General features: G+C 45.6%; 2 protein-coding genes across 4 annotated transcripts in view; one reads left to right on the top strand and one right to left on the bottom strand.

The window, feature by feature from the left end:
- Positions 1–19,234, bottom strand: part of DOCK1 (dedicator of cytokinesis 1) — a 265,941-nt gene that overhangs the window by 124,547 nt on the left and 122,160 nt on the right. The gene's annotated exons all lie outside the window — the stretch shown is intronic.
- Positions 12,164–19,234, top strand: part of INSYN2A (inhibitory synaptic factor 2A) — a 41,062-nt gene continuing 33,991 nt past the window's right edge. Inside the window, exon 1 of one of the 2 annotated variants that reach the window (XM_064431583.1) lies at positions 12,164–12,678. The gene's annotated coding sequence lies outside the window, so the exon portion shown is untranslated. The remainder of the gene's footprint in view (positions 12,679–19,234) is intronic. The other variant, XM_064431582.1, reaches the window with a different exon arrangement.

Here is a 19,234-nt window from a genome sequence, read left to right as displayed (position 1 = left end):
CAGCCCAGAAAAAAGAATTAAAGTCAAAAACAAACCTGAAAAGGAAATGATAACTGGAGACAAGTGGCAGTCCCAGTAATTGGGATAGCCCACAGATATTTGGGATATTGTCTCTGCAGCACTGAGGTATCACTATGACAAATTATGGGAACAAGAGGGAGAGAAATGATCTTTTAAATGATAATCTTCACACCAGACAGGTGATGCTGCCAGATGAATACACTCCTAAAAGCAACAGCCATTTTGAAGACAAATGATCCCACTTTTGGTGCTTCTCATCTGCCTGTTTTAATGTAAATTATTTAGCAACTGCTTTATTGAGGGGCTCGGCAAGCTTGAGAGATAAGAAATGTGTGCAATCCAAATTTAATTGATCAAACCACGCAGTTCAGAGATCCCTGGATTAAAAAGCTCCTTGCAGGAGGAGGTCTCTTTGGGGAAGCTTTTGCATTTTGTAATTAATTCCTGCCTTTGGTTCACTCAGCACATCAACCATCACACCATACCCCGGGGGCTGTTCCCTTCCCCAGGTTTTGGGACAGGACACAGAGGATAAGGGAAGGTTTATGGGATGCAGGCTCTGATGTGGTGCTGTTCTCAGCTCTCAGTTCTGCAGAAGGTGACCCAGTCCTTGCAGACAGGAATTACTGCCAGGCTCTCATCAGTGGGGAAAATAAAGGCAGGGCTCTCTCCACATTTGCATGATATCAAAATAAAATCCCCAGCACAGGCAATGTTCTCATTCCCTCCTCCCCAAAGAGCAGGAAAAGAGATGAAACCCACAAAGACTGATAAAAGGCTGCTCCTTTGTTCTGACTTCTCTGACTTCAGCTAAGTTTTCTGTGATATTTTATGTTACAGCAGCAAATTAATGCCATTTACACAAATGCATGTATCAATATGGTAAATAAGTGAAATACAATTTCCAGACAGGTCACATTTCAAGTGAGAATTTCTGTTCCAATATTGACAGATAAGAGGAGCTGAAAAAATTAATACCCAATAGCAGCCAACAGGGGATTTCACAGGAGTGAAATTGCTCTTCTCTGCCTACAGGAATGTCCTCACCTTACCTGGCTCTTCCCTTGGAATTTGGCTCCCAAATCACTCATTCCACCCCTGTCATGGCAGGGACACCTTCACTGTCCCAGGGTGCTCCAACCCTGTCCAGCCTGGCCTTGGGCACTGCCAGGGATCCAGGGGCAGCCACAGCTGCTCTGGGAATTCCAGCCCAGCCCCTGCACACCTTCACAGCCAGAATTCCCAATTCCCAATCTCCCATCCATCCCTGCCCTCCCTGTGGGAGCCATTCCCTGTGCCCTGTCCCTCCATGCCTTGTCCCCAGTCCCTCTCCAGCTCTCCTGGAGTTCCTTTTAGTCCCTGGCAGGGGCTCTGAGCCCCCCCTGGAGCCTTCTCCTCTCCCAGCTGAACAATCCCAGTTCTTCCAGCCTGGCTCTAGAGCAGAGGAGAGGAATTTTATCCTTGTCCCACGAGCACAAGTTGTCTCTTGCACAATTTTACTTTACCTGTAACTGCTGCAGGTAGTTCAATTTTATAAAACATATCTAAGGTTTGCAAAGAGCAGAGGCAAACTTCCACGGCATTTCCCTTTTCCAACAGAGATCCATAAGCTCAGGTTCCTGTATTTTCCAGGAGCTGTCTGCAGGTGTTTGGAGAAGCAGCCATATCTGCATTTTACACCCTCTCAAGGAACACAGACCTGGTTAATACTTTGAATTTAATTAAAGGGAGCAGTAAAGGCATCATCTGCAGAACCTGAACACGAGAACATGTGGGCTGAGTCTCCAAGAATGACCCAATTCTTCCCTAACATTATTAAATTTGAATTTTGTTTCTTATTAAACTCAGAGCAACTCCAAAGACTTTGGGGGATTCTCTCAGACATGCCAGTGCCAAACAAAGTACAGTCTCCAGAAGAGCTTCAAAGGTGCCTCATGAACAGAACATGAAATCAATCTCTAAGCTGCAATCTAAGCAAAAGAAGATGAACTTTTCTATTGTAGAAAAGTGAATTAATTAAACCCCTCTTTTATTATCATTTGGGACGATGACCGAAACGTACAGCAGAATAAGCTCCAACAGGATGCTGCTGATAAAAGGCTCTTTATCCTGATCCTGCCTGAACTCAGCAGAAATCCAACCCCAACAGGACAAAAGGAGACCATCAGTGATGTAAAGGACAAACTGCCTGAGGTGAACAAACTGGTGTGGACATGGGAATTTTCTGTCACACACAAGATTTTTGCTGTTATATTGATTTGGAATCAATAACATATTTGGAAGTTAAACAAACTGAACATGTTAAATATTCTCATTCCCTTCTCCATGCCATGGAAAAGCCAAGATCACAGAATCCCAGACTGGTTTGGGTTGAAAATGATGCCTCAGGTTTACCTTTTCTATTTTCCACATTCTGTGCTGCTTTAGTGTGTGGGTCTGGGTTCACATGAGGGGATGGTGAGCTCTGCGCAGAGCAGGGAGACAAACCAATTCCTGCTCCAGCTGGGCACCAAGGACAAATGATCCCAATCCCAGCCCAGGAGCACAAAGCCCGTGGGCTGCAGAGAGAAAAACAAGCAGGATGGGACTGCAGGGGCTGCAGCTGGAACTGGACACTGAACTGCAATGTGCACATGGAGCAGAGCTGAGCCCAGGGAGAGACCCCGGCAGCGCTCGTGCATTTTGGGGCCATTTGGGTTCATCCTGGGGGCAGCCCTGGCTGGGCTCTGGTGCTGCCCAAGGGGCATCCATGGAGGAGATCCTTTGAGTAAATCCCTGCTTTATTCTGGAGCTCTGACCAGCCTCTGCTCTAGGGCAGCCTGCACAAGGCATCAGAAGGGACCTTAAGACTCATCCCATCCCACCCCTGCCATGGCAGGGACACTTTCCACTATCCCAGGTTGCTCCAAGATCTGTCCAGCCTGGCCTTGGACACTGCCAGGGATCTCCTCCTGAAGGAAAGAGTGGAATATTTGCTCAGGAAGCTCTGCTGCTTCCAGATGAAGTTGATTCAGGTTTCCCTGTACTTGCAAATCAACCAAAACCCACTTAGAATATTTTAGGAGAATAACTTATTTCTTTTCTCACTAAACCAAAGGTGCAAAACATGTTTTGACAATTTTCCTCATGACAGCCAGCACACTCCATGCATTCCAGCAACAACAGAACATTTTGAACGGCTGGTTTTCCACTACTGAAATAAATTCTGACCTATAATTGTATTTTATTTTCCTCCCCAACTTCGTTCTGGCAGAAATCAGAAGGGAAAGAAGTAAATCCCTCCCAAATAAGGAGTCATTTATCACGTTCTAACAAGAACACTCCCACATTAACAACAGGATTAGAGACGGATATTCAGCTCTGGAATTGCTTTTCCCTACCTACAGCCCCAGCATGCAGGCAACAAAAGCAACTTAAGTTGAGAGATGTTTTTTAATTACACATCCACACTTAAATGAGAACTCATCTCTCCTTGGAAAAAGCAATTAAATCCAAACCAAGATTAAAATCAGTGGTTTAAAACATGCCAAAGTGAAATTCAGCTCCTAGGCTGCAGGGGCAGGACAGGGAATGTTCTTGGGAAGAGGCTGGTGCTCCAAGAGCTCAGCTCAGCCTTCCTACACCATTCCAAGAAAATGCATGGACATCCCGTGAATCACATCCCTTTTTTTCATATTTTTCCTCCCCTCTGGGCAGTAACAACAGGACCAAGCAGAATCTCTTCTCCAGGTTCTGATGTTCAGGTTCATGGCCAGACACACCCAGGATTTCCCATCCCAGCCCTGGAGATCCAGGGATCTGTCCCAAGGAGAAGTAAAGTCAAACCAACCAAGGCAAAGCAGCTTTCAGATGGATTAAAATAAAAAATAAATATTAAGAAAGAATAAAAAACCTAAAATCAATGCACAGGCTACTGCAAAACCTCGATGAAATGGCAGGGAGTGGAACTAAATTTTTTTAAGGCCCTTCCCAGCCCAAACCATTGTGTGATTCTATGATTAAAGTATAATAGAATTCAAATATTTCTGTATTTCTGTATCTTACAGTACCACTTAGATATACTAAAAATACAAAAAAAATGGGAAAAGTACCAAAACATCCCAATTATTCCCGGAGTGCATCTTTAGATCTCAAAACATGAGTGAAATGTTTTATTCTACAGTAATGCAAGTGTCATTATTTGGAAATTACTTTTCCTGATATAATTTCCATACATTTAAAACCATCCAAAGTAATTTTTCTGGGGCATAGCATTTGAAACCCCAGCAGAAAATCAACCAACCCTGAGTTATGGCAGAGCCTACAACACTCATCCTACTCTTGACATTTGGCAAAAATGGGATTTGTAACTTCTCTTGATATGGCTGAAAAATACTCATCATCTGTTGGGGAGGTAATTTTAAGTATTATTTTTAAAATGCTTTAAAAATACCTCAGAAAAGCTACTTAGAGCAAGACAAAATGTTTTTCAGAACCAAGGAAATAGCTCTGATTAGGTTGTCCCTATAAGTAAATGCGAGGTATATGGACAATTTCTGCATAAAGAGAGCACAAACATTACCCAAAGTCATTAACTGCTAGGCAGGAATTAATATGTTTACAATTCAAGCCAAGTGATAAATATGAATATATAAAAGGCAAATACTCATTGCATCCCTGTGAATTATTAAAACTCTTTCTTTCCTTAATAAATGGAAAAATTAACATGTACAAGCATTCTGCTTTTTCCAGTTACTGGATTTTTTTTTCTAGGCAGGAATCTTATCCTTGTAACTTTTGCTAACACCTGAAATTTAATAAAAAAACATTAAAAAAAGGCCAAACAACAAAAAATATATATACTTTAACGTTCAAGTCTGTTAAACTAAAATGTTATGAAAAACCCCACATCATGAAGCACCTGTTAAAGGAGCTCCTATGGAATATCAAGGCCAGGTTGGATGAGCTTTGGAGCTACCTGGGATCATGGCAGGGGTGGGACTCAGACCTCCTTAAGGTCCTTCCAACCCAAACCATGCTGGGGTTCTACAATGAGAAGAGCGAGGGCTTTGTCCTCTCTTCCCCCCAAGACTCGGTGTCCCTTGTCCCAGCCACCAAAGACATCTGTGACACGATGTGCCAGCTGCCATGATGCCACCACCTGTCCTTTTGTCACCACCTACAGGCCCTGCAGCTCTCCCACAAGACATCAAGTCCCTCATTAGATAATCAGTTGCTGCAGATCTTATTTTATCCTGGTAATTGATGTGAAATAACAAAATTATGCTTCCAAACAAAGCCTGATAGCTCACCACTCCAGCTCATCGTCCTGAGGACAAGCTGAGCTCAGATAAAGCCCTGGTGATGTTTCGTACCAGGCTTCAATGAAAGCTTTGATTTCCATCACCCCACAGAGAAGTAAAACAATTCCATAAATAAATGGAGTCTCCACAGCTTGAAGGGGACATCATGGATGGCAGGAGGGATGAGAAGGGCCACCAAAACGACAGCCTGGGCAAGAGAAGGCTCCAAGGAGAACTTCTTGTGGCCTTCAGTATTTAAATAGGGCTTGGAAGAAAGATGCAGAGAGACTTTTATCTTCTCACTGCCAGAGGGCAGAGTTAAATGGGATTTTGGGAAGGAATTCCTCCCTGTGAGGGTGGGCAGGCCCTGGCACAGGGTGCCCAGAGCAGCTGGGGCTGCCCCTGGATCCCTGGCAGTGCCCAAGACCAGGCTGGAGCACCCTGGGATAAAGGAAGGTGGAAAGGGATGAGTCTTTATGTCCCTTCAACCCAACCACTCTGACAAGGGATGGAGAAGTTTCCTCCTGAGAAGGGGTCACAGCGTGGATGGATTCACACTTTCCTGAGGTTTCCAAACCCCCAGCAGTGGGGATGAAAGGAGTGCACAGCCGTGCTCACCAGTTTCACTGCGTTAGAACCAGGAGGCAGCAGCTGAAGCCAACAGGAGATGAATTTCAAACAAATATGAGATGGGACTTTTAATCCTGGCATTTATTTTTCCCTCCCAAGGAGTGATGGGAGTTGTGCCATGGGGACAGGCAGCAAAGGCAGCTCCACAAGGGAATGCACAAAGTCAGCAGAAGGAAAGTTTGGAGACAAGGAGCAGCCCCTCCACCTCCCATCCAACCAACTTCTCCATCCAGGCTTGGACACAAGGCTGCTGAGAAGGAATACACTAAAATTTAGTGTGGATACACTAAAATTATTAGGGCACTGCTTTGAATTCCCAGAAGTAAATTGATAAAGTGCCACATTACTATCAAATTATAACTTTACTTCTGGGTTTTCAAAGATTTCATCCTTTTCCTCCCCAACAGCTCTTCCAGTTATGGGGCTTTTCAAAAATGCTGATGGACACCCCTTGGATATAAAGCAGCTGCTAATTATGCTCCTCAACCACTGCTAAGTATTAATATTTAAAGTCCTGAACTTGTTTAAAAATTGAAGAAAATAAAAATGTGGTGCTGCTTTGAATGGTTTTTAATTCAGTGTCCCCAGGCCACAAAGGACAGAGCCATTTCTCCTGCATTGTGTTTTGAAGAGCCACAGACCGAGGATTAAGAAGGAATTCACGTGGCCTCTGCTGTCAATTGTAAACTCATTTAATGTAATTATCAGGCTTCCCATACTTTTCAGAACACAACTTTTTGAAATATGTTGAGCTTTTAGGATTTCCAGACTTCTCAAAGTAACTTCTGTTCCTTTCTTAAGGTAAAACTCAGTCACAGACATTTTTATACATAAAAGAACTGGGTCTTTGCGCAGTCAATCAGGAATTTAGCATACTCTTGTTTGCACAAGGCAAGTTTCTAGGTCATTTTATTTAGAAAAAATAAGTAAGGGAGGAGAAGCTCTTAATTGTGAGCATATGGCTAAATTTTAGGTGCCCATGATGCTGCAAACTGCCTCTTTATATCCCGTTTTTATTCACTGCCATCATATTTCCCTGTCATGTATCAAAGTTATTAAGAGCAATTTTATTTTGGCACCTGCTTGGGGATTTTAGAAACTACACTAAAGAGTTCATTTCTGAACATTATGGCCAAAATACTTAATTTTGGTTTAGAGCACCAATAGAAATGATGAGTTTAATTCTATTTGCACTGTTCATTATTTCCCTTTTCCATAATTTTGTAGGATTTTCATTTTTGACTTGTTTAACACATTTAATTTCAGCTTGTTTTTTTCTGTTAAGCATTTTTCTGCTATGCTTTAGGATCAGGCTTCTCCCTGGGCTTCTAACTTGAAGGCAACATGCAAAAGCACATAAAAGTCTGTATTTTTATGCTATGTTCAAATTTTAAATAGTTCAATATTTCAAATGAGAAAACCTTCCTGAGGCTTTGGGAGTTTACATTACTTTATAACATCGAATGTTCTCCACTTTGACAGAAAAGTTGCATTAAATCCTCCATCTAATGAAATCAATGTTGTATAAATAATATATTATTCCACCAAAGAGCAAATAGGAATTAGATGCAAGCATCCCCATTATTTGTTGGATTTGCCTTTTTTCTGCCCATAATTTGAGTTTGAAGATGGAATTCATGCTCATCCCACATTTCATTAGGTGCTTAAATCTGAAACCATTTGTCTAAAGGCAATCAAAAGTACGACCAGATTTGCTGTACTTTATTTTTAAGCAGGGCAGGATTTTTTCCCTTTGCTATAAAGCAGTCAGAGAGAAAACACTGGAATTTGGTAAGGTCATAAAATAAATAAGATAAAGCAAAATATTAACAAAGTTGGCAGAATGTTCCTTTAAAAACATCCCCACACACTTCCAGTTTTCCTCAAGACATCTTAACAAGGATGTAATTTCCCATTTGCTCTCAGTGAGCAAATCAAACAGGATGATTTATTATTCAGATGGGCACAAAGGATTTCTGAAATGCAAAAAGAAGGGCTCTAAAAGCACAAGTCATCAGTAATGACGACAGCCTGAACTGCCTTTCAAATATGAACAAAATGCAGCCATTTAGGGGCTCATACATCACGCTCTCCCAGACCCTCATTTATTTCCCAACTGTACAGGCTGCATGAAAATGGAACCAGAATCTGGCATCTACTGAGAACATCTTTATCAGGGAAGTGATTGCACACCATGGGAGAGCAGATCAAAATCCCCACCCTTGGAAGAACAACCAAGGCTTTCCAATCACCACTTTAGTTCCCTTCCCAAAAACATCTGTGTGGTGAAGAGAAACTCTTCTGAACTATAAACACAGTGAAAATATGACAAAAACTCCCACTCCTATCCCAAGAAAATTCAGATTTTCTTGATAAACATCTCCAGCAATTTGGGCTCCTGATGAGACAGCATTCAACTGGAACCCAAAATCTCAGCTTTAGCTGGTGAGATCTGCTGTTCTATTTTTCTTCCAATGATCTGTACAATGGGAAATTGAGAGAGAGCTAAATCCTGCTCGTTCTTATCCCAACGAAGCACAGAAATAACCATCAGAGCTAATGAGGTTACTCAGCATTTTTCTTCTCCGAGCAGAAAACCCACAAAGAGCAGTTCCCTCAATCAGCTGTTTAATATTTCAGCTGTGCACAGGTATTATGGGTATTAGACACATATTCTTAAATCCACTTTATCTTCAAAATGTTCCTTTAAGTAAAGAGATGTGGAATTAGCACTTTATGTATAAAGAACTGACATCAGCATAGGCTCAAATGAAATTTCCAAGCTCATGGAAAAGACTTATTATGGAGCAAGACACTACAGCAAATCTCCTAAATTTCTGCCAAACGTGACTCCAAGAGACCTTTTTCCTCTGCATCACAGCCAAGCAGAAAATATCCTCCCCCAAAGCAAGGAGCACCTCCAAGGAGGGGACTGCATGAGGACCTGTTTGAAATTCCTGCCAAGTTTGCCTTCACCTCGGCTGGAGCAGAGGAGCATATTTAACATGTTCTGTTCCAATGGCAGGTTGGAGGAAATAAATTAATTACCAATTTAGCCCAGAAAGCCAGGCAGTTATCATCTAAAGGCATGGAAATAACCACCTAATTAATGGGAATGAAGGTTCAGCAATGTAGCAATACTTGGTTTTAGCAAAGACTGAATGGCAGCATTGGTCCCAAGTGACGACAGAGAGAAAAGGCACAACTTTGTCCACAGCTCTGCTTCAAATCAAGTGAACTGCACCCTTTTTTCATCTCCAACACAGGTGGGAAGTTCTGCCATAAATCAGCCTGGTCCTATGGAATTCATATCCCTGGGAACCCAGCTCAGGCATGTCATGTTGGGACTTAAATTATGCTTCCTAATATAATTTACTTAACATAGACCTGCAAATCCCCCTGGTGCTGGTTTATCATCCTCCTTCCCCACACTGGTGGTCACCAAACACCTGCCAGGTCACCCAGGCTCTGGCTGCCACACGGTTTTCCCTGAGCTGCATCTGAGCTTTCCTCCACAAGAACTTCACAGACTGTTCCAGGAAATTACATTTTAGTGTTCCACTGTCGGACCTGCATGTTCTAGAGGAGCATAATCCTACAAAGGAGCTGCTCTGCAAAACAATCCCCCTAGACAGCATTTCCTGGGGCAGCCCTTGAGCCAAAGCCTGAGTGTGGGGAGGACATGCCAGGCTGACCCTCCCACAGTCACCCAGATGTGTCCTCAGAATCTGAATGTAAGAAAAAAAGTCAGGTAAAACCTGAAGTCTGTAACAGCAGGCTGTGTGTGATGAAAATTTCTGAATACACGCACAGGTGCCTCAGTGAATTTATGATGCAATTAGCAGTGAGGGAGAAGGGCCCCTCACTGTACTTCTCCATAGAAAATGCCACCAAAACTCCATCTCACTGCTCCCCAGCTCCTGCTTTTCTCACTGCCCCAGAATTCCAAGGCAGGACTTCCACCTGCACAGGTCACTGCAGCCCCAAGCAGTGCTCACTCCTCCCTGACAGACACAGGGAGAAAAGGCCAGTCTGGGAAGGTAGGACACTCCATGAGAGAGAAATACATTTATAACCTAAAACAACTACAATTAATTGTCTCATTTCTCTTTGCACCCTCTCAGGTTAAAGACCAACCCCTCTCTCCCCTCTCAAGCATCTCTTCAATGCCAGATTTCATTATGCAACAGTCATGCTCAGAATTTTTAAAGGCTAAAATATTGACAAATGGGGTGATGAAGCATTTCCAGTTTCCCAGTGTATTTACTTCTTTGTGCTGTTACAGTAACATGAAGCATGATAATCACAAAACACTTCATTTTTCACAAACCCTCATTTAAAAAATCCCTGTATACACCAATGGTGTCAGCAGTTACACATGAATCTGGTCCACATCAGAAAGTACTTTTAAATTCCCTAAAAATCTCCACAAGATGCTGTACAGTTTATAAGTGGGGCATATGCATAATGCTGTGCAAGACTAATCAGCCTTGAGACAACAGCTTCTAAATATCATTATGGAGAAGACAAGAATGATGTTTAACTGCTGCTTCTGTCAGACAGATTCTCCTTTCAAGTCACTCAGGATATCAAGTTATAGTATTTCCTTCCAGTAATCATGGGCTGGATAAACTCACATTTTCAGCTTGTGAAAAAGCAAGAGCATCTCCTACCACTGATCTGCTGGCTCTGAGGAAGTAGCCTGTGTTATTTCAGACGTGCTCACCCTACCATGTAATTTTACCCACGTCTGTATCCAGGCTGCAGCCAAAAACCACATTTATTTTCGTAGAGAGAAATCCACAGAGGACCTGGAATACAGCAAGTCAGCACTGCTGGAAAGAAAAATAGAAAGAAAAAAAACCAACAGCATGGTGGTTGCTGTTGCATCAATAAGCAGGTCGATATTGAAGTTCTTTGGGAAAAAAAATCTGATAGAATAACATGAGAAATGCTGAATGTGATCAAAGCTGTGTCACAGCCCCTAGCCCAGGGCAGAGCAGCAGGTGATGAGAAGGGCACTCTCGTTCAGGGATGGGCAGCAGGGATAAGGAGCAGAGGGAAGAGGGCAGCGGCAGTACCTGCACAGGTAGCAGGCAGGCAGAGCAGCGGAGCTGCCCTCTGCTGACAGCCTGCTTTGCTGAACACTGCTCTCATCCGCTCCTGCACAGCCACACCGCGGCTCAACCGGCCGGGCTCTGCGTGCGCCCTCCCCGCGGAGCCCCGGGTGACACGGAGCCCCCGGTGACACGGAGCCCCCGGTGACACGGAGCTCCCCGGGTGACACGGAGCCCCCGGTGACACGGAGCCCCGGGTGACACGGAGCCCCCGGTGACACGGAGCCCCCCGGGTGACACGGAGCTCCCCGGGTGACACGGAGCTCCCCGGGTGACACGGAGCTCCCCGGGTGACACGGAGCCCTCCGGAGCCCCGCGGCTCTCCTGCCCAGCCCAGCCCCAGCCCGGGCCGGCAGCCCCGCGGTGCCCCGGCCGCTGCGGCAGCACCGTGCTGCTCCAGCTAATTGTACTCCAAAATACACCCAGGACTGGAGCCAGCGCTCCTGCTGCATCGTGTCCGTGGCTGCCCGGGCTCACCCGGCGCCCAGCTCGGCTGGCCCTGCCTGCTGTGCCGTGGGGGTCGTGCTTTGATCACACTTTGGGCTGGTCCAGCCGCGCTCATCTGCCGTGTCAAATCAGGGGTCGCTTCAGTAACCCCCAAAATCAATAACCCTCATCGACATCCATGGTGAAGACAGTGCTGTGATAGTGGAACCTGCTGGCACCGGGGCTAGGGGGACTTTCCTGCTGGAAAGTATTTACTGAACAGCAAAACTCCTGGGAACCTGCGAATGAAGCACGGACCCGACGCTTCCCAACTCGGACCAATTCTCGTGCCTCTCATGTAATTTTCTGTCTAGGACACAGGTAAAATACACACGACCTATTTAACTTCCAAATTTTTCTTTTTTTTTAAGTGAAAAGCATCACTGCGAAACCCTCTGTAAAATGAGAGAAAAGGAGGAAAGATGTGATTCAAGTTTTACGCAGATTATCACGTTTATCAATCTCTGCCAAACTGCTTCGCTCCGAACTCGCGTCCATTTTACACAAGGTTTAAAAGCAAATGGGAGCAGCTACTCCTTTAGCACCTTACACACTCTCCCTCCCAATAAAAGGCAGCCGTGTAGCTTTAACCCAGCGCTTCGCTGAAATTCCCAATGGATCAGCATCACCCACTCTGCGGCTGCTCCATCGCTCCGCTGGAAACCCGGGCTGCGCGGGGACGGCGTGCACGGCTCTGTTACTAATGAACCCCCGCGCAGGGGAACCAGAGCACTAACGAGAGCTCCTCAGCCCGCCTGCGAGCGGCACCTCCGCGCTTCTGCCCTCCCTGCGCGCGGCCGCCGAGCCCCGCTCCATCCCACCGCCCCCGCCCGCCCCCGCCGCCAGCCCGGCCCCCGGCTCCTCCTCCCCGCTCCCGCCCGGCTGGGGGACGCCCGCCGGTCCCGCTCAACAAGTTCCCCTCGGCGGGGAGCCGGCCGAGGGGACCCCCCGACAGCGAGCCCCCGCCGCAGCCCATGAGGGCAGCGGGGGAGCGCGGCGGCGGCGGCGGCTGCGGCTCCTCCGGCGGCTCGGCGGCTCCGCGGCAGATGCGCCCCGGCGCCCAGGCTCTGACGCCCAGCTCGCCCCGGCGGCTGGAGGGAGATGCTCGCCCAGACCGCCGCTTCTGCGTGAGGAAGCACAAGGTAAGGCGCTGACCGCTCGCCCCGACCCCAAGAAATTCCCCGTCCGCTGGTTCTGCCGGCGGAAAACTTCGTAGGGATGAGGAGAACGGCTGGCGCTGAGCGCCAGCGTTATGCAATAGCGTATCTGCCTGCCTGCGAACAGCTCCTGCATCCAATAACTTTCGTGACAGATAAGGAGAGAATATCCCGATACGCGACTTTCTTCTAGAAAAATACCAGCGTTTCTTTGCCTGCTCCCCTTCCAGCGGTGCCTGGGAGGGGAGAGGGGTAGCTGGAGGATTTTTGGAGGATGCACGAAGTGCTTTGGCTTTTCACATGGCTGATGGCGAGGAACTACCGCTGCTTATTAACTTCAGCCGTCCTAATGAAGTGTCCGTACAGCGGCGATGGAGGAACACGGGATGTGTTCATCCCTGAACTTGCAGTACGGCACTTCATTAAAAGCCCAACCAACCCAAAAATCCTCCTCGGGGACTGAAGCTGCTGCTATTCAGTGAAGTGTGCAGGGTTCTCCCGATTTAACACACCCGCGTCCCCATCACCATCACCGACCGCACAGAAATCGGGGATGCCGTGGAAACGCCGTAGGAAAACGGGACAAAAGGGAGCAGGGAACCATCCCCAAAGGCACAGTCCTTGCATCCTTCAAGGCATCCCGAGCTTCCCGCTCTGCAATTCCGTCGTGCCTCCCTCGCTAGTGAAAACCCTGTGCCGTGACCTCAGCGCCTGTTAATGCCATGTTTACGGGGAGTCACGGCAGCGAGGGGATGCAGGACTGCAGTTCCATGGGATCTGCCCGGGGAGGCGGGGGGGCTCCGGCAAAACAGGGCCAGCTTGCACTGCTGGGAGCGGGGAATATATTCCCTGCTTATGTCACCGTCTCCCGAGGGCTCTGTCCCAAGGGAGCTGTGCCCCCCTCTCAGCCGCGAGTCGGAATAGGGAATGGAGCGCTTTGCTTTGACCTTGTGTGTCTAAGCAGCTTAAAATCCTGCACGGAGGAGAATTTAACTCATTAGGGCTCCAAGAGCTGTTTTTCCCAGCCTCGGAGAATCGTTTCTTTTTCCCCCAGCTGAATGCTGGCAAGTGCTAAGGGAAGGCAAACCAGTAACAGGTCACGTCTGATATAAACTGGGAATTTATTCCCTCCTCTTAAGTGCTAGATTGTGCTTGGATTTACCGGGCTGCCAGGAATGCTGCATGTATCAAGGTTAATATCTGGCTTCTAGATGGAAAAACTCCTAGCTAAAAATAAATAAATAAATAAATAAATAAAAATAATCACATGATATGCAACTATGTCCTAGCCATGGACTGGGATTAATTTAATGTCAAATTCCAAGCCAACAGACCAACAGTAAAACTAGGAAATCAGGGAGAGGAATGGATCTCCTCACTCTTGGTGTGATGCCTCTTGGTGCTCCACCAGCCTGCTCGTGCCTGGCTGTCTGGACTACAACGATCTGCTCCCTCCGAGTACAAATAACAGTTCTAAGTTAAAAGCTGGGCTCTTCTCCTGGCATTAAAAATTCATATTTAGATGAAAATATCTCAGGGCTCAGGTATTACTAATTTATCACCTCGAGGGTGATATTCTGCTATACAGTGGTGGCATAGGGTCCCTGATTCCAGAAGAAATCCATAATGTAGATTGCTAATCCAGACACACGGAATGGTTCTAATTCCAACAGTTCTAAAATAAAATTCCTGCCCCAGAGTTTAAGATGCTGTTGCATTGAAAGCAACCTCCCTTCACATGATGGGGAAAGCTGATACTAAATCAGCTTCTTTTAGGGTTTTTTGGTAAGGATGTCATGATGCCCTTGATGAAAAATGTTTGTTCTTTAGGACTCCGTCATTATTAATGGTGTGTGTTTTTAACGAGATGCTCGAGATAATTCTAATCCTGGATGGAATCAGGGCTTTTCCCTGGGACTGACACATAAAAATCAAGCTGGGCAGGAGCACCACGAGAGAAGGTGTTCAGTTCCTTATCAAGAGGGCCAGCACTTAGCATTCAATGCACCCTGGTATTAACTGAGCTCACAAAAAAAGGAGCTCATAGGATCCTCGCTGCTTTTCCCCCAGTTAACCACTGCACTGACAGAGCATTTCTGCATGAGGGGCACACACTGCATCTTCTATATTCTAATCTAGATATAATTAACTCAGCAAAAAGAGTGGTAAGTTCAGTGCAGAGGAGCAGAGGGAAGGGGAACGTGGTGAAGGAGCCCAGGAGTGCCCAAGTGCCGAGTCACGGAGCGTGCGTCACCTCCCAGACCAGACACCACTGGCCACCACCAGGACACTGCCTGGGAACCCAAACACCCAAACCCAGCCAGGGATTGTGCAGAAGGCAAGGACATACCAACACCAATGCTTGCTTCTGCAGGATTTAAAAGCCAACTTAGCCATGCCATGCCTTTGCCGTGACTGATGGGGAAACCAGTCAGGGAAACCTGTGAGCTTGCCAAAAATCCCTGCTAAAATGTAAGGATACCTCCACAGAGCTCTTGAGCTGTGATGTCTGAAGGCCATTCCTTATCTGAGCACAGGACAGGGAGAACTAGGGATGTATAGTCCCATAATTCATGCCCACTTGAAGAAATGACAGCAAATCTAGAATATCTAAGCCCATAAAAAATTCACGTGATTATCTGAACTAGCTATTAATAAAAAGCTCTTATATTCTACTTTATGACAGGCACAGTTTAAAGAACTGCTGAAAATTTGTCTGAGATATTAAAAAACATGTAAGCAACAAATCTGTTTTATAGCTCAGTACTCCCCTGTATTTTAACTAATCAGTTTGCAAATTAAATAGGCTTTCTGAAAATGAAATCATGAGCATATTTTAAGGAAAAATTATCTCAGAGTGGTAAATTCAGTGGGAGCTCCACATTCAGCCTTCTGAAAACTAGTGCTTGCTTAGAAAATTCTGAATAACCTCTGAACACACACAGGTACGACTCCCTGGGTATTGACACTCGATTTTAAATTATTATTGACCACACAGAAATTTGCTCAGAGCATTCTCTTATTGTAGCGGCACATCCCCATCTGAAGGCTGTTTACTCCAATTTTACTACATTCAGGCAGAAAAGTGATCCCTTAATACTCCTGAAGCAGTTCACCCTGTTCATGCTTTTGCATGAAATACTGCTGAAAACTGCTTCCCTTTAAGAATCCCAGCCCAAGTCTCCCAGGCGAAGAGAACTGCATGTAAAAATAACAATTCAGTGATCAATCAGCAACATTTGGTGTCCTCTTTGCCTTTTCCTCCCCCTTTAGTGGCACAAGACACCAAGCCTGATTTTACTCCAGTTTATCCAGCTAAATCCACTGGGTTTGATACGGAGCAGTGTAGAGAAGTAAGGGCCATTTTCAAAGTCTGAATTAAACAGACTGAAGACCTTCAAGTCTTGCTATGTTTAGGTGCAGATCCAAACTTCTAAATCATAACAACAGATTTTTGTCCTGGCAGGGAAGTGCTGTAGCACTACCGTGTCCCTCTCCCCAGAGCTGCTGATTTCTGGTCTCAGACTCAGCCCATATCAAAAAGAGTTATTAAGCATCTCAAAAACCCCAGCTTTAACTCGTGTTTGTGACATCCATGGGCAGGAAAAGCAGGTTGCTGCTGTTATTTTTGCCTGCCCATGATTGCTGGAGCAAGCCTATAAATAAAGCCCACGTAGTTACCGAATTAAACCAGTTTAAAAACAAAAGCACAGGAAGCTCTTTCCATCTCGTCTGAGCGAGCAGGAATTGTCACAAGCTCACCAAAAAAAAAGGAGTTACTTGTTTTGTGCTCTTGCCCACCTTCCCTGCTTGTTTTACAGCTGCCCTTTTCTCCTCTTCCATTTTTTCCCCCCCAATTCTCATGTCAAGATTGTGATCCCATTGCAAATGACTTTTTAAAAACTGGAACAGGGGCTTTCTGATGCCCAAGACAAACCTATTTAAGCAGGTGTGTGAATTCAGGACTGTATTTTAGAAGTCCATAACACAAGTAGTTTTGGTCTGGTTGGTTACTTTCTGGGAGAAGGAAGAAGAGGGAATTCAGTAAAAACCTTAATTTTAGTGTATTTATCTATGAATAAGCATAAAATCTACAACAAGCCCGAAGTCTCCTTCCAACCATTAGTGATTTGTTGTTCCTACCCATTTTGTTATTATATTCATTATTCTCTCCTGCAAATAGAGAAGAGAAATGAATGAGGAGATATCCACGAGTACAGAAATTTAACTTGTGGATCAGCTGAATACATTTCTGTGTATCAAGGCCATCGGCAAATAAAACACAGCGATATCTCTACGGAGCTGACAAAGAGACAGATAAAACATCCCACTGCTGGAGAGAGTAATTCAGCAGAAATTATGCTTGAACTGCCTGCTCACAGTGATAACACTGATCCCTTCTGGAGACTGAGCCTAAACTGCTGAATTCCAGAGGAATCCGTGTGTTTTTGATGAGCAAGTTGGTGAGAAGAACATGGCACATTCCTGAATTAACAATTTGTAAAAAAAGCACTCAAAGCCACAAGAAATCTGGTGGCCAGTTGTGGTGCCTTCCCCAGACAAAAAATATCCTTGAGAGGGTCTTTAATTATTACTTTAATAAACTTCTTAATCATCCCTATCACAAACAACCCATCCCAAAATCCAGAATCACACAGTGGTTTGGGTTGGAAGGGCATTAAGGATCATCTCATTCCAACCCCTGCAATGGGCAGGGACACCAGGTTTTTTCTGAAATCCTATTCCACATTGTGCCAGGTCCACAACACCTGGGAGCAATGTACTCACCAGCTCCACACTGTATTTGCTTCCCTCTTCATTCCCCACGTAGCTCTTCCCACATGGCACCAAAACTGTGTCCCCTGCAATGAGCAATTTCCATCAGCCCTCTCCCAGAGTCCTGCTGTTTGATGAGAACCTGGGATTTGGGGAGTTTAAGACAACTTCCCTTCACACAAGACTTTGGCTCTTCCTTCCCAGGATTCCAAAAGCACCTTAGATCCAGCTTTGAGGAAGCTTTGCAGCTTTAGGGACTGTAATTCCCCTCAGCAACCGAAGCTTTTTGCTCTACTAGAACTCTTCTTTGGGTAACTAATGGGAATTATTGCACAATGCTCTAGCAGGAATCAGACTGATCTGTGCAGTTTCCCCAATACCAGCATGCTCAGATCCACCTGTACACAGATAATTCAGAATTGCAGCAGAACCAGAACCTGCCTGAAACCAGAAACTTCAGGAATGTGCTCCTCAAGGTGACAAATGACACAGCTCTTACTTGGTGGTGACTGCTGCCAGCAGCGGAGTGCAGAAACGCATCTAGACAGATCCTATTCCCAAATTAACATCCTGCTAATGATGTCAGGTTTTAGACCTAAATTACCCAGCTGAGTTGTTCAACAACACTTCGCACCCTCCCAAGCTTGTCTGCCTGGAACCCTGATCCAGTCAGGAAGAGCTGACAAGGCTCTGATGCCTCACAAGCACAGACCCCAGGAATGTCACTGTCATCTCCCATCTGCAGGGATCACCTGCGCTCCCAAAGAATGCTCTGATCTGCAGAGCAAAATTAAGGATGCAGGATCGAACCTGGAGCTGGGACCTGCTTATCTGCTTTTTGCTCTTCACCCAATGCTTGAAAATGTCTGATGAAGGAACAAAACCAGCTGCAGTTCCTGGAGGTCTCACAGTCTGATCATCTCTGAGAGTGTCCCAGGTCAGGCTGGACAGGGCTTGGAGCAACCTGGGACAGTGGAAGGTGTCCCTGCTCATGGCAGGGGTGGAATGAGATGATCTTTAAGGTCTTTTCCAACCCAAACCATTCCATGATTCTGTGTTCTCAGCATTCAGATCCCTCTGTGCAGAGCTCTGACAGTTTTACAACCCTGTTGGTCAAAGCTAAAGAGCAGCACTGCTTTTTCCCTGTCATTTGCCTGCTTTTTTTTCCCCTTAAACACCCACAAAACCTATTGATGTCAACTAAGAACAATTAAACTTAGTATTCAACAGTAATGCCAATAAGGAACTGCCTTAAACCCTTGTTTTTAACAACCTGCCCTTTAAATTATTTACCACAAAGTCCCATAAAAATGAAAAACCTCCCAGTGCAAGTCCTGTGGCTTTTGGACTCCTGCAATCCAGGAGAGTGTGAGCAGAACTATTAGGGATTCTCCTAGCAACCCCTCCTCAGCAGCATCCTGCTCTTCTTCCTCCCTCTGGAGCAGGGACAAAACCTTGCCCAGATTTTCATGAAAAAACCAAAATAATGCTAAAGAAACCTTCCCTGCTCTCGTCCTGAGAGCCAGAGCTGCAGAGCACAGGGAGAAAAATCAGCATCGCTCTCCTCACAGTGGCATTATTTTTTTCCAGTCCACTAAATCCCAGCAAATGTTTGAGATCAGAACACTCTGAATTCACAGGGAGTATCTTGTGACACTGTGTTTGTTCCCCTGGGAAGTTAATAGTTATTAACTCACCCTATAAGTCTACACTGGTTTTAGTGCAAGTGCAAATCTCCTGTTAATGGTGCTATTCCTTGCAAAAT

This window comes from Passer domesticus, chromosome 8 (genome assembly GCF_036417665.1).
Source record: "Passer domesticus isolate bPasDom1 chromosome 8, bPasDom1.hap1, whole genome shotgun sequence".
NCBI classification, from domain to species: domain Eukaryota; kingdom Metazoa; phylum Chordata; class Aves; order Passeriformes; family Passeridae; genus Passer; species Passer domesticus.
This window is presented reverse-complemented; position numbering and strand designations above follow the sequence as displayed.